Source organism: Hydra vulgaris, chromosome 07 (genome assembly GCF_038396675.1).
Source record: "Hydra vulgaris chromosome 07, alternate assembly HydraT2T_AEP".
Taxonomy (NCBI): domain Eukaryota; kingdom Metazoa; phylum Cnidaria; class Hydrozoa; order Anthoathecata; family Hydridae; genus Hydra; species Hydra vulgaris.
Window position 1 is genome coordinate 32,800,001 of NC_088926.1, and position 15,384 is coordinate 32,815,384.

Genomic DNA, 15,384 nt, shown 5'->3' on the forward strand with positions numbered 1-15,384 from the left:
TAGTTTTAAAAAAATGGAACAAAAGATTTGTTTTAATTTGTTTTAATTTGTTTTCACTTTTTAAAAAAATTGAGTATATTGAGATAAATATACAAATAAATTGAATACAAAAAACGTGATTACTCCTAATTAAAAGCTTTAGAAGAAATATAATTATTTGTCATTAATTAAAAGTTATTGCTCAAGTCTATTTTTAAATTGATTAAATGAAGAAATGGTTTTTAACTAAATATTCAAAAGCGTGCTTCTTAGTTTAGGAACTCTATTTGCACTTGAAAACTTTGTTGCAGAATAGCAGATTTTAGGTTAAATGTAGTTGTTTACTGAAAAACATGTTGCGTATAGATAATTTCTTTTTCCGAAAATTGATATAAAGTATGATGGGTGCCGCATTTTATCAACTTTGAATATATAAGAACAACAATATGATAAAGGTTAATTTGAAGTACGTTGAAAATATTAAACTTATTAAATAGAAATTTAGTGTGCGAGAAGCAATCTACATTTCCAATTGTTCTTACATATATTAGCATGCTTTTGTTTGCTAAGCAGTTTTTTTATTTTAAAATATATCATAAAGAATACATGGTCGCAGCTGGGTTTTTTTTTTAACAATAACCGCCGTTTAGTGAATGCAAAAATCAGAAAATTAAACATTCTTCGAGTAGCATTTAGAAAAAGGAAGATAAGGAAGTTTAGAAAAACGCCTTTAAAATACCAACAATTCTAAGACATATTATGAATAATTTAAATACAAATATATAACTAAAACATATACTTTTTAGAAGCACTAAGTTAATATGTTTATTTAAAATAAAAATAGTCCAAATCTTTTGTAGTTGAAAAAAGATATGTAGGTTTTAAGGATTTTTAAAGTATTTTTGAAAAAAAAATTTGCGAAACATTGACAATTTTAAAGCCATTATGAATGGTTCTAGCAAGCTTGCCTTCATCTCTAGTAATTAAACGGATACATTTTTGAGTAGAGTAAAGCACCTATGTTTCAATAATAAGCTAAAAAGAAAGTTTAGAAGATTTGACTTTTTCGGGACTTTTGGCCATGGAAAAAAAATTCTGGCCCACTGTGTAGTGCTACACCAAACAACTTGTGCATAATTTAGGTAGAAATGAATAAAATATAAATAAATATATTTCAAACATGAAAACATTGACGCTTCAAATAAATTTAGTGATTGGCAGTTAGCCAGATTGACTTTCCCATTTTTACGGGTCAAATTTCAAAAACTGAGTTTGGATTTTAAACATTTCAGAAAATTGAAGTAAGAAGATTTTTGCAACGTTTGGAACAGACTTTCCAAAATGGTCGATAAATAGAAAATTATGTTAAAGTAAAAATTAGATATATAAATTAGATGTTTTTACTAATTTATATATATATATATATATATATATATATATATATATATATATATATATATATATATATATATATATATATATATATATATATATATTTTCTACAACTATTTATAAGACCACAGTTATAAAACTTGTTAGCTGGAGCAGTATTTTCAAAGTCGATATAATTAATTTAAATTTTGAAGCTCTTGATATATTTGGCATTAACGACGTCATACGGTGGGTTATTCCAAATATTAACAACCCTGAGTGAGAAAGAGTTTTTACGGACATTGAGTTTACACATTAGTTTGCGTAATTTAAATTCGTGACCTCGAGTGTAAATATGGTTATTAATTAAAAAGAAACTTGATTTATCAAGGCAAAATAAATTGTGTAGAATTTTGTAACAGGTAATAATGTTTTGCTTAAGGCGACGAATTTCTTGTAGTTCCAAACCACGAACTCTAAGTCTATAAAAATATGAAAAATTTTTTAGGTTAGTGATTCTCTTAATAAAACGTATTTCAATGCTTTGTTCATGTTAGTGCGGTTTGGCGACCAATCCGCAGAGTATAAATTCTAACATTAGTCTTTTGTAGATGGTGTAGGATTCTACGATAACACATGGATTAGGACTTTTAAAGCACTTAAGGATTAAATACCCTCGAATGTGGGATGCGCTGACAATGTTTGAAATATGACTATTGTGTTTTAAGTAATAATTCATGGCCAATTCAAAATCATTTTGGTTTGTAGACGAAGTTGAATTATGATATCCTAATTGATAGTTGTAATTTATATCTTTACAAAATGAAGTAGGAGCTATTCTATGAGTAAAACACTTATTATTGGCTACTTTTAACTGATACTTTTTTGACCAGAGATAAAATTTATAAATGGTAACAGCAAGATCATGACTCTAATTGGGATCTTTAAACGAACTATATAGCTTGATATTGTCAGCAGATAACATTAGAATTAATAGAAAACTCTTTGCAAAGAGAGTTAAAGTTGTATAGAACTGCCAACCGGGCACACGGACGTCCATAGTACGTCAAAGACGTCCAAAAAGATTTGTTCAAACGTCCAAAATGGATGTTCGTTAGACTTACCAAATGAAACAACTTTCGTCCGTCCATTTCGGACCTCTAAAGTACGTCCAAAGACTTCCAAAACAGTCCGTTTGGAGGTCCACAATAGACGCAATTGGACGTCCAATTTTTATTCAACTTATTCTCTAGCTGACTCCATTTCTAACATCAATAAAAAACGGAGTCTTGATTTAAGAAGTAAAATTTTTTTTTTTCCCACAAGGCCTAAATTTATAATACACGTGATTAGGTGTTCTACACGTGTGGCAATCCTCATTAAAATAATAATAAGGCTATTGCATAAAAAATTAAATCCCAGTAATGGACAAATCATTACAAAAAAATAAAAAAAGTAGTATTTTTGACAAAATTAATATATAAATACAATCATGCAAAGACATAATTTTTTGGCTCGTTTTAATATGTCGCTAATGGCATCCTCAATATTGCTTGCATCATAACCAATTTTGTCATCAGCAATAGTATCTAAAGAAATTATATTTTTCACAAAATTGTTTGTCAATCATAGTGCATGTTGTAGAAAATCAAAAATAAATAATTAAATTGAAAAGCAATGTAAAGAAACTTTGGTTTTTAATTTAATTGCCAAAATGTCAACAAACTCAAAGACATCCACAATAAAAATTCAACTTAAAATACTTGTTATTACTTTCGGAAAGACCTATTTAAATAGTTTTAAAAATTATTGAAATAAATTTAAAGCATGATTAAATATTGAACCAAATTTAAATAACATAGAGTCACAATATATTGTGAGCAATTAAGTGACCCTTTTTTTACAAGTTATTATAAGTAATAATATATAATATATATATATATATATATATATATATATATATATATATATAGATATATATATATATATATATATATATATATATATATATATATATATATTTTAATAAAAAACACAATATTTTTTATTCTTGACATGTTTCGTAGTCTTACTACATCTTCAAAAGATTTAATTTACATTTAAAACTCTGGTAAATAAATTTAAAAACTGAAGACAATACAGAGAAAAATTAACGGACAAATAAACTTGTTAAAAACCAATTAAAAATTATATTACAAATTATGACAAAATAAACTTCCTAATATAAAAATATTAACAATAATAGTATTATAGTAAGTTAGATATATAAATTTTTAATATAATGAGATGTTTGTTTATTTAAAGAAGGATTTTCCCATTTAATATGAAGTGCTTCTTTTATTTTTAATTTATTAATGGCAGAGGCAGTATCTAAAATATGAAAGCAATCATAATTAGTTAGTGTTTTACAATTAATGGATGAATTTAAATGTTTAAAAATATGCAATTGCTTGTCACTCGTAAGGTGCTCATTTATCCGTGTTGTCAAATGTCTGGAGGTTTCTCTAATACAACTGGCGTTACAGCCAGCACAAGAAAATTTGTAGACAACAACCAATTATTTCAACAATTGGCACATACAATTATAAACTTGCTAAACATCTTTCAAATTTATTATCTTCATACTTACCAAAACATTATACCACTTTTTACTCATTTTCATTCGTTGAAGATTCAAAACAAGTTGACGTAACTAACAAATTTATAGTTTCTTATGATGTTGAAAACTTATTTACTAACATTCCACTTAATGAAACAATAAATATAGCAACAGAATTTTTTTTTAAAGATGAAACTTGCTCAAAATAATTTTCTAAAACTCATTTCAAAAAATTACTTCAAATTTCATCGTCAGGTTCTCATTTCTTATTAAACGGAAATTTTTATGATCAATTAGATGGCGTTGCAATGGTTTCTCCTTTAGCACCAATTTTAGCAAATATGTTTATCGGTTTTTATGAACAAACATGGGTTAATAATTGCTAATCCTACAAACCGATTTTTTATAAACATTATGTGAATGGCATTATAGCAATTTTTAATTCAGAGTTTGAAACGCAAGAATTCTTTAAACATCTCAACAGACAACACGGGTCTTTAACAAAATTTCTTTAGTTTTGTCCCTTCATGTTACAAATTTGGTCTTATACGTTGCTTGATTGATCGAACATATAAAATGAACAACACCTGTTTTGAATTTGATAAGGATATAAAAATTCTTTCTTTAGTTTTAAAAAATAATCGATTTCCGCACAAAGTTATCGACACTAAAATTAAATTATATTTTGAAAAGAAAATTAAACCACCAGTTATAAATACTCTTGATAAAACTAATATAAGATATTTTAAGCTTCCATTTATTGGATTTTACTCAAATTTCACTAAAACTAAAATTGATAAAATTATTAAAAAGTATTGTAAAAATGTAATAATCAAATTTTAATTCACAACCGATAAACTAAAAAACAATTTTTGCATAAAAGATCCACTTCCTAAGATGCTTAAATCTAACGTTGTCTACATATATATACATATATATGTATATATATATATATATACATACATATATACATATATTTATATATATATATATATATATATATATATATATATATATATATATATACATATATATATATATATATATATATATATATATATATATATATATATATATATATATATATATATATATATATACATATATATATATGAATATATATATATATGTATATATATATACGTATATATATATATATATATATATATATATATATATACATATACAAAGACGTTTTTACGCGAGGCCGGAGGGGGATATAGCCCCTGGCGTCAAATAGTCGTTAAATAGTAATTTTATATTATTTTTACGAAAATTTTTATATTATTATTATGTCCAAGTCATAAATTGACTAAAAGAGTTACTGTATAAATCCAAGTTTTTTGAGGTAAAAAGTCCAATTATTTGCTTTTCTTCCTACAAGTATACAAGCCCATATTTTTATTAAATAAGAATATTTCCATTGGAAATTCATCTTTATAAAAATAAAAAATGTGTATGGTTAGCAAAAGTAAGTATCATTCAAAAGGCAATCTAAGCCCACTTGGAAATTATAAATAACTAAGCGCGAACTATTCTTGTGAAAACTTCGTTTTTATAAAAAAAGTCGCGTTGCTCAGTTTGACCCTTTTTTGTTATATATAACAAAAGAGAGGTTTGATCATCTAAAAATGAAAAGACTTTCTTTTTTAGATGATCAAACCTCTCTTTTGTTATATATAAGCAGGTCATAAGTATAATGGCAGATTTTTTATACAACATATAGTGAAAAAAATTAAAAAAGCTAAATATTTTTCCATCAGTATTGAATCAACTTCAGGTTATAGCCGTGCAGATTTGCTGTGTTCATTCTTCGCTACGTTCAAAAGAATTGCTGTCCGGTAGAAGAATTTTAACGGTTCATACCGAACTCTGGTCATAAATCTGAAGTATTAGCAGATGCTATATTTTCAGTTTTAGAATTGCATGGGTTTGGTATAAGCAATAGTCGTGGTTACGATTACAATGCCTAACATGTCTGGTAGGTACAAAAGACTTCAAGCTCGCATTAAAGAAATTAATCCTTCAGCTAAATTTGCTTGGCACACTTTAAATTTTGTTGGTGGATACGCTGTGGACTGTTGTAGAAATGTTTCAGAAATTTATATTTTGCTTCAAAAAATCTATAACTTTTTCAGTGCTTTTATTTTTCATAAAAAACACTTCAGAACAGTTTAACAAAAACAGAAAATGTATGACTTAAAAGATATAGGATACCACGTGGTCAGCTAGACCTGATGCAAAAATTAGTTAAGGAAAAAACTGAAATGAAAAATTTATGTCTTTTATCAAAGATGATAAATTAGAAGATCAGAAGCTAATGGACTAATCTTGAAACGATTATAATGGCCGTATTAGGAGGTGATATGCTAGAAAAATTCAACAAAAATAGCAAACAATTGCAGTCAGTTAAGATTGATTAGAAACAGTTGTGAGTTTATACAAACCATTAATTAGATATATATTAGATCTGATTTGTATGTTTGATATCTATAAAGAGAGAGAGAGAGAGAGAGAGAGACAAATAAATTGGGACACAAAACAAATCGAAAAATACGCAAAAGAAAAAGAAAATTAACTGCAAATGAAAAAAGAGAAGGAGAAATAAATTTTGAAAATCAAAACTCTTTAAGGAAAAAGACATGTTATACAATTATTGATAAAATACATTCTAAACTAGAAAGAAAAAAAATTGTGCTATTTTACTTTTCATTTTAAATAATAAAAAATAATCTTTCGACTTTATTTGCTAACGATTGCATACAATTTAGAAGTTATTTAATGAGTTTAATTGAAAACATAAGGCCTAAAACTGAAGTAGATATTTGTAAAACGATCAGAACAAATAAACTTCAAAAACAATATAACTATTCTTAATGCTATATCTACTATAAGTAGATATATCATTAAGGATATATATGCTGCTCAACGTCCAATTGTTCAGCCGAAAGAAAAAACTTTTTTAATATTAAAAATGCTAAATACTTGTTTGAGGCAGGGAATGAGAGGTGTGGATGTCTTAATAGGTTAGCAATTCTATATGTTGAATCTGCACTTACCATAGATATAAACTTTAATGACAATATAAATACATTTGGAAAACAATACTCACGTAGAGAATTATATATACTTTTTAATGTTAAGCGAGTTTTATTTAATATATATGTTTGTATTGAAAATGTTATTGTTTTTTTAATGATAAAAATATAAATACCTCTCTGCATATACATATATATATATATATATATATATATATATATATATATATATATAGATATATATTTATATATATATATATATATATATATATATATATATATATATATATATATATATATATATAGATATATATATATATATATATATATATATATATATATATATATATATATATATATATATATATCAGTAAGATTATATGTATAACTATTAAAATCCCTTTGAAAGAAATGAAGTGTAAAAAAAAAAAATAATTTTCGTAATAACTTTGGAAATAACAGTTAAACTTGTAAAAAGTATTGAATACTTAAAGTATTTTTGTTCAACAATATTGTTGATTAAAAGTAATTATTACTTTTTAGTATTGTTTATTCAACACTATTACAAATTTTGTGCATACAATTTTAAATTTTAGTTCAGTTAGACTGTATTTATAGTTTTATCATAAACTAAAAATATAGTTTTTGATATAACTTTCTTTATAAAAAATTAAATACAGTCTAAGTTTTTTTAAATTTATAATTTCATATAAACTAAAACGAATGTAATTTTGAACGTTCCACGCTGACAAACAAAAATTTATAATTTGGTTCCAAAAAGGTCTAGGACGTTCAGAACGTAAACTGAACGTGCATTGTACGTCTTTTGTACATGCAGTGCTTGCTGGGTCCTCATGCAAAATAAAGCTTTGTCTTTTAAAAAATGTGCACAATTGTGCCTTTTCAAAATTGCGATTTTGTAAAGGTTGATTTTGTGATATAAACTATATGGAAACGAAATTCGTGGATGAAAGTTTGATAACTTTAATAACATTACTCAACATTTATGTTATTAAAATATTTTTAACTTCAAGCCAAATTGTTTGAGATAGACATCATAAATTGTTTTCAATCACTAGTTAATTTCATTTTTTTCGATAATTTTTGTTTAAATTTTGGGAAAATATAAACCGAGGTTCATTAACTAATATTCTACCAACAACAAATTAAAAATAATACATGTTTTGTAACATATTACGTAATAAATTTATGTAATTATAATATATTTATATTATTTACATTTGTTCAAAATAGATTTTCAACAGACTTTTCTGTCACAGCAAAAAAATGAAATAAAGTATATCTTTAATTATCTTTTTTAACTTCCATGAATATCTCTTTGTTTTATTCTATGATATAAAGCTGGATAATATCATGTTCAATTTACAAACATGTTTTCTACTCATGGTGTGACATGCATCAAAAGATGTTGCTTAGTGTGTAAGTTTAAAGAGTTTTCGCTCAATGGAAACATATTTTTAATTATTAAGTGAAGCTGATGGAAACAATATTTAGAAAGTCAGTTCATGCAACTGTAGTCAATGTTTCTAATATATCTATTGTTCTTAATGTGCTTTACCAATGGAACTCAACCAGTGTCTTAGAGTTATAAACTAACTTTTGAAATCTTCCCTTGAAATTTGCCCTGGTCAGCCTGAAAGACTTGTTAAACTAAAAATTTAGCAGCAAAAATTTCATTGGGTATAATTTGCTAAAAATAATATAAAACATTTTTAACGATTTGGCCAAACAAACCAACGCAACTACATAAATATGCTAGATGGTTGCATGGTTAATGAGATATGGTGCTTGCTCACACAGCTCGTACCATCAGAGCATGGATGTAAGAATGCAAAAAAATTTTTTTTGCTCTGGTCAACTTGTTTACCAGATTTGAAGCCTTTGACACTTTTAACCATAATACTCTTATAAAAAACTGGAACTGTATGAAATACTAAAAATAACTTTTTATGTTATAAACAATACCAGTCAAACAGAAAACAACACAAAATGTATACAGCAAATGAAATAGAAAAATCAATCTTAGACTCGGTAATATTCCTACTCTATATAAATGATTTATATTTAGAATCCATAATTTTAAATGTAGTTTTGTTTGCTGATGACTTGAATTTTTTTACTTAAGCAGTAATATAAAATATCTGTTTAAAATATCTAACGAAAAATTATTAAAAATAATTAACTGAATTACAAATAATAAATTTTTATTAAATATTGATAAAACTAAATATATCTTGTTCCACAAACCTAGTAGGAGAGATAACCTTTCTTTAAAATTACACAATCTTTTTATGAATAAAACAGTTGTTAAAAGAGGGTAAACTGTTAATTTTCTAAGGGTGATTATGTATAAAAATATATCATGGAAATATCATATTATATCTCTATAGTAAACAAAATCTCCAAAAATATCTCAATGTTGTATAAAGTTAAACCATTTCCTAATATTTTAGTTTTTAAAAAATATATTCTTTTCAATCGTTCATTGTTACCTTTCCTAATGCAGTATTGCATTGGAAAGGACCAAATATGGGAAGCTAAAAAAATGATGTAACAAACAAAATCACGCATGTTGGATTATGTATTGTGTTATCAGAATTGTTCTTGGTGAATCTCTTTCAATAGAGTATAATGCACTTAATGTTTTCAAACTTAATATGCTTTGCTTCTTAAAGCATCTTTTAAAGCACTGTTTATAAGTTGCCAAATTTTTTTTTTTGGATTATAGGTTCGCAATACCATGGAAATTTTGCTTTTAGGGTATCTAAGGAAAATGCAAAAAAAAAAAAAACTTCAATGTTTTACATCTTGAGCTAGCGCATCCTTATTGAATACCTGAATAAATATAGGCTTTATAATCCTTTTTCCAAAAATGGAATAAAATAAATAAGTTATATAAAAAGTAGCTTGGACAATTTAAGATTAAAAAAGTGTTGAAATGATAAATAAATAAAATATCAATATTGCAGAAATTGCTTATAGTAAAACTACTTTTTTTTACGTCTGGCACATCACAGTTAAATGTTTGAAAGTTATTAAAAGTGTAATAGTTTTCTTTCTTTTTTTATATCTATAATCATCAGTATTTAAACAAGAAACAAAAAGAAAACTAGAATTAAAACTTTAACTGAAATGAATGACAGCTGTCACTAGTGCTCGCTGTTGATTATGAAGCAGAGCAATAAGAGCCATTGTGCTAGGGGTTTTGCAAGACTTTGGCATTGTTACCAAATATAGTTACAAAAATAAAGTTAGAAGTTAAAAAATATGAAAAAACGCATTTCACCTTCAAATAGAGAAAAACAACAAGAAAAAGAAAAAAACGTAAGTAACTATTCACACCTTCAAATGCAGAGCAAGAGCAGGTACAACCGACTTTAATGACTATATTTTGATGGGTAGAAGTATAAAACTTTGTTTCTGTTATAAAACTTAGTTCAACAAGGTTTTAGACAACTATAAATTTAATGCTGTTAAATTAGGCAGCTCTTTGGAAAATGTATCTGTTAATCTGTATCAATTAAATGTATCAGTTCAAATGTATCAGTTGAAGGTGGCACACTTCTTCACTCAAAGTGTTTAATAAGTAAAAATATATACCTACGACTGTATTTGAGCATTTAAAACCCAACAGAGGTTTCCAAAAGAGAAACCAATATCGTAAGTATGTTCTATTCTTTACACTATTTTTATATGAGCAGTGGTGAGGAGTAAAATTGCTCAACCAAATAATTCATTTATTGTAAAAAATGCCTAAGCTAATTATTTGTTTTGTTTTTACAAACCATTATCTTTTTAATTGTTAGTTAGATTAAAAGAAAGTGACCTAATAAAGTATTGTCTGACTAAAATAAAATCGTCATTGAAAATTAAAATTTTAAAGTCCTGTCTTTATAAATTATTTTGGTTTATTATCTGGCTATGCTAGTCCTCGTATTTTGTGTCCTTGTATTATTATAGATAACTAAAAGTAATTACTTTACAAATAGAACAAGACTAGAACATGTACTTGAAGTGGTAAAATTCCTGCAGAATTTTTTGTTAAAATTATTAAAACCAATAAAAAAATTTACATTAGAGAACGATTATAACAGTTATAAAAGCAAGAAGATTTGTCTTTATAAAGAAAATTAATTAGAACTAAACATTTTTGTTCCTACTAACTACGCCAACGTTATTGTCTAAAAAAAAAATTATGCTTTATGTAAAACCTTTTTTGTTAAGAGTCACAGATATTAAGATTTGGTCAAAGAACGAAGCAGTTTCGCGACTAAGCGTAACTTTTGAAAAATTTGTGTCATACCAAACAGTAGAGCAATAAGTAAAACTTGAAACAGCTACGCTCTGTAATGAAACAATTTTCTATAATTCTCGAAATAGCATTGAAATAGCATTCAATTAAAATGTGAAGATTATGTTTAAAAATAGTAATTTAAATCAATCTGATAAACAGTTTTAAAATAAAAATGATTATTGATTTTATTTATTTACCATTCCTAATGATTATTCTACTCAAATAGACTCTAGCTACTTAACGTAGAAACTATTTTATATAATTAGACTTGATTATATAAGAAAAATGATAAAAAGCGTATATTTGCTCAAATATTCAAGACTGACGCGCTAGCTTCAGACGTAATGGAACTATGTTTGGAATAAAGTAACGGAATTTTTTTTTTGCATTTTCTTATAAACAGTATTTATAATTTCATATATAGCCAAATTTTCTATATTTTTTCTACTTTCAAGTTCATATTATATTAAAATTAAATACTATATGGCAACAATTTGTGTAGTAGCAGGTTAAAATGGCTTTGAATATTGAAATAAACTAACATTTCAGTTATCAAAGTTTTCATTAATAAATCAAATAACAAAAATAGAATTATATTGAAAAAATATAGATATTTTTAACACAAAGAATTCCAAATTTATCTCCTTGCGTGCATTATGACAAACTTGGAGATAATATCATCGTAACTTAGTTTTTTGGCTTTTTCTGATTCTATAGACAAAGTTGCTAATGAAGTAAGTCTTACGGCTTATGGTAGAACTCAAATAAGTTTTTATTAGCTTTCTTTTTGAAAAAGATCTCACTGCTGAAGCGAATGTAATTGGTAAAGTTACTATAACTTTTGGCGCAGTAACGAAATTTGGATATAGCTCAAATGGATTACTTTTTAACAAATATTGCAGTATTTGTAATATTCTAAAGTTGAAAGGCAAAACTCGACGACAGGTTTTGATTTCATTACATAAATCAATCACATCAATATCATCTTGCATTGCTATATATAAACCTTTACTATATTTTAGAAGTTCATCTTCACTCATGTTTTTAATATTATCCAAACTATATAAAAAACATACAATATTTTATGTTCTTTATAAGGTTTAAATCTACTCGTGAATGAATTAATCGCATTATCAACAACGACAAGAAAGTCTTCAATTCTAAAATATTCTTCACTCGATAAGAAATTCTTACAGTTCTTTGAATCTTAAATTCAGGCATCAGTTGTACTTCTTCAGCAAATGTCAAAAGAGCAAAAGAATTGAATCCCGTTTCACGGTGTTTTTCAAAAAGTTCTAAAAGTTCTTTTAAATGCGTATTTGCTATGGTGATATCCATATTGGAATATTGAAAAATCTTGCTTATGATATTTACATCATTCAATATATACTAAATTACCACACTCAATATAAAATCAAAAGAACAACGTTTATTTCCAAATGCTTATATTTCCAACCTTACTTTTACGTCTCTTGTATGTTCAAGTAGATGTTTTAAAGCTAGAGAAAGGTGTGGTATTTAAATCTTATAGGTTTCACGCTTTCCAGGCTGCATTCCCATCTTGTTTCTGACAATGGTTTTGGAGTAAGTTGCTTGACATAAATTCTCAATATATCCCAGCGTTGCACAGAATATGCAAAAATATTATACAGCCAATGAAATAGACCTTTCGAAGCGTGGGGCCTTTGGAAATGCGGAGTCTTGTTTGACTGCACTGCTTGCACCACCCTCAGACCGGCTCTGGTTTTACCAATGTCGCTAATTGGGACGTTGTCTCAAATTTCTATAACACGTGAAATTGTTATTTAATTCTGATGCAAACGTTGAATATGCATTTGTTAAACTGTAAGGGTGTATGATCGCAAGTCTTTAATGGCGATGACACTTTTATTTTATATTCTTTGCTAAACCGTTTTTTATGACACCTCATATTTTATATTCTTTGTTAAAGCTTTTTTATCTCAATGTCTTGGTTTTTTTTATCGATTTACAGCTTTAAACAACAAAAGTTGCCGTTGCATTTTTGCGATAGTGTGGTTAAATAGTTGCATTACATAAAAATGTCTTGTTTTGGTGCGATAAAAGTTTTCATCAACCTTATAAATAAATTATAAGCAACAACCTTATAAAAAATGATAAGCATCATTTGCTTATAATTTTTTTCTGTTTGCTTGAATGCTAAATGTTTTACAATTATTTTTTTCTAAGTTACTGGGTGCTGATAGATAAACTCATTCGTTTTATTTAAGCCAAGTTTTTTAAGCAAGTTCAATAATGTTTTGGCTTTAAATAATATTTTCTGTCAACTAATTTAAGAACTTTAGTCCAAAATTTTCATAAAACAAAATGTCTCATAAAACAAAATACATTTTTACAAATTAATAGTTAAGGAGACGTACTTTTTTTTGCAAACAATCTTAATTTATCGTTTAGTCAAAAGAACGCTTATAATGAAATTGAGTTTTGTTTGTCAAAATTTTTAAAACAATTCTATTATGTCTTTTTTGATGGGTCTCTTTATAATTTACTAAACTTAATGAATCTCAAAACTTTACTCAACTGTTCTTTATAAGAAAAATCAGATATACAATTAAAATCTAAAAAAAAACATTTCAAAGTTATTAGTTGTGGGAAAATATTTCTTTTTGTCCGACAAAATAAATTTTCATTTTAAGTTTGTATTGAAAAGTATGACTAAACTTTTTTAGTTATTTATTGTTACTACATGGTTTGCCAATATCTGATTGTAATCACATTATGATTCTTACGTAAGTTCAGCTGAGAGCTAAATTATTTTTTCCTACTATTTAATAGTAACTAATCATCGGTTAGCCACTTTTGGCGGCTGCCACTACACAGTGGGCCAGTGACTGTACTAAAGTATAAAGGTTAGTTTCCACTCATCCGTTTTTATACGGGAACGGGAAAGGAAACGGAAAAATAATCTCGTGAGCATGCGCAGTTTTTCTTTGGACATTTAAAAACTTTTAATACGCATGCTCACGTGATTTTTTTTTTTTTTCTTTCCCGTTCCCGTGAAAAAACGGATGAGTGGAAACTCGCCTTAAATACCAAAGTCAGAATTTTGATGTCTAAATGGTTGCAACCCATTATAAAGATATTATAAAACAATTTCAAAACGTTTCTATACACTTAAAGTTTTAATGAATATACTAATACTGTGGTTGAAGTAGACGCAAATGTAAATTAGAAAAAAAAAATTGTAAAGAGAAAAATGTTGTTTAAAAGTTCGATGGAAGTAACATTTACATAAAATATTTCGCTTTTTAAAATATTATATTATAACTCTATATATTATCTAGATTTTAAAAGTTGTTAGACTAAAGTTTGTAAGTAACATATTTATAGCAATTTTAATTATGCTTTTAATGTTATAATTTAATGTCTAACTTTAGCTTTTAATTGACAAAATATTTTTTTTATTGCTGATCTTGCTTTTAAACTCAGATATGTTAAAGCTTATATATGTTTGCTTTAATAATTTCATAAATATGGATGCCACTAGGCGCCACTTTGGTTTTCTTTTAATTGCACAAAATTTTAAAAAACGTGGAAAACATATAATACGGTCTTACTCATACTAAACGTTCTTCTAAACAATTATATATATATATATATATATATATATATATATATATATATATATATATATATATATATATATATATATATATATATATATATATATATATATATATATATATATATATATATATATATATACCCTAATTTAAATTTTGTTAATTTTAATTTAGCATTTGTCAAACCAAATGGATTTAATAATGTACTTTGGTTGGTTTGGTTGTGGCTACTCATTTTAGATGTTTAAATGCTGTTTTTATTTAGGCCAAATGAAGGTCACAAGAAGAAAAACTCACTTATTTATTTTACTCAACAGTCTGCCAATAAATAAAAAAGATTAGAGTATACTTGTATACGGCTTTATTAAAAAACAAGATTTGGAGTTTCAAAGCGAAAAGTTAGAGAGTCATTTTCAAAACATATGCAACAATTTAAAACATTTATAAAACTTATGCAACTAATAAAGTTAGTCGCTGCTA

General features: G+C 25.9%; 1 protein-coding gene across 1 annotated transcript in view; it reads left to right on the top strand.

Annotated features, from left to right (window-relative positions):
• The window catches only part of LOC136082703 (fibulin-1-like), a 107,225-nt gene that overhangs the window by 43,010 nt on the left and 48,831 nt on the right, over nt 1-15,384 (top strand). The window lies entirely within an intron of this gene.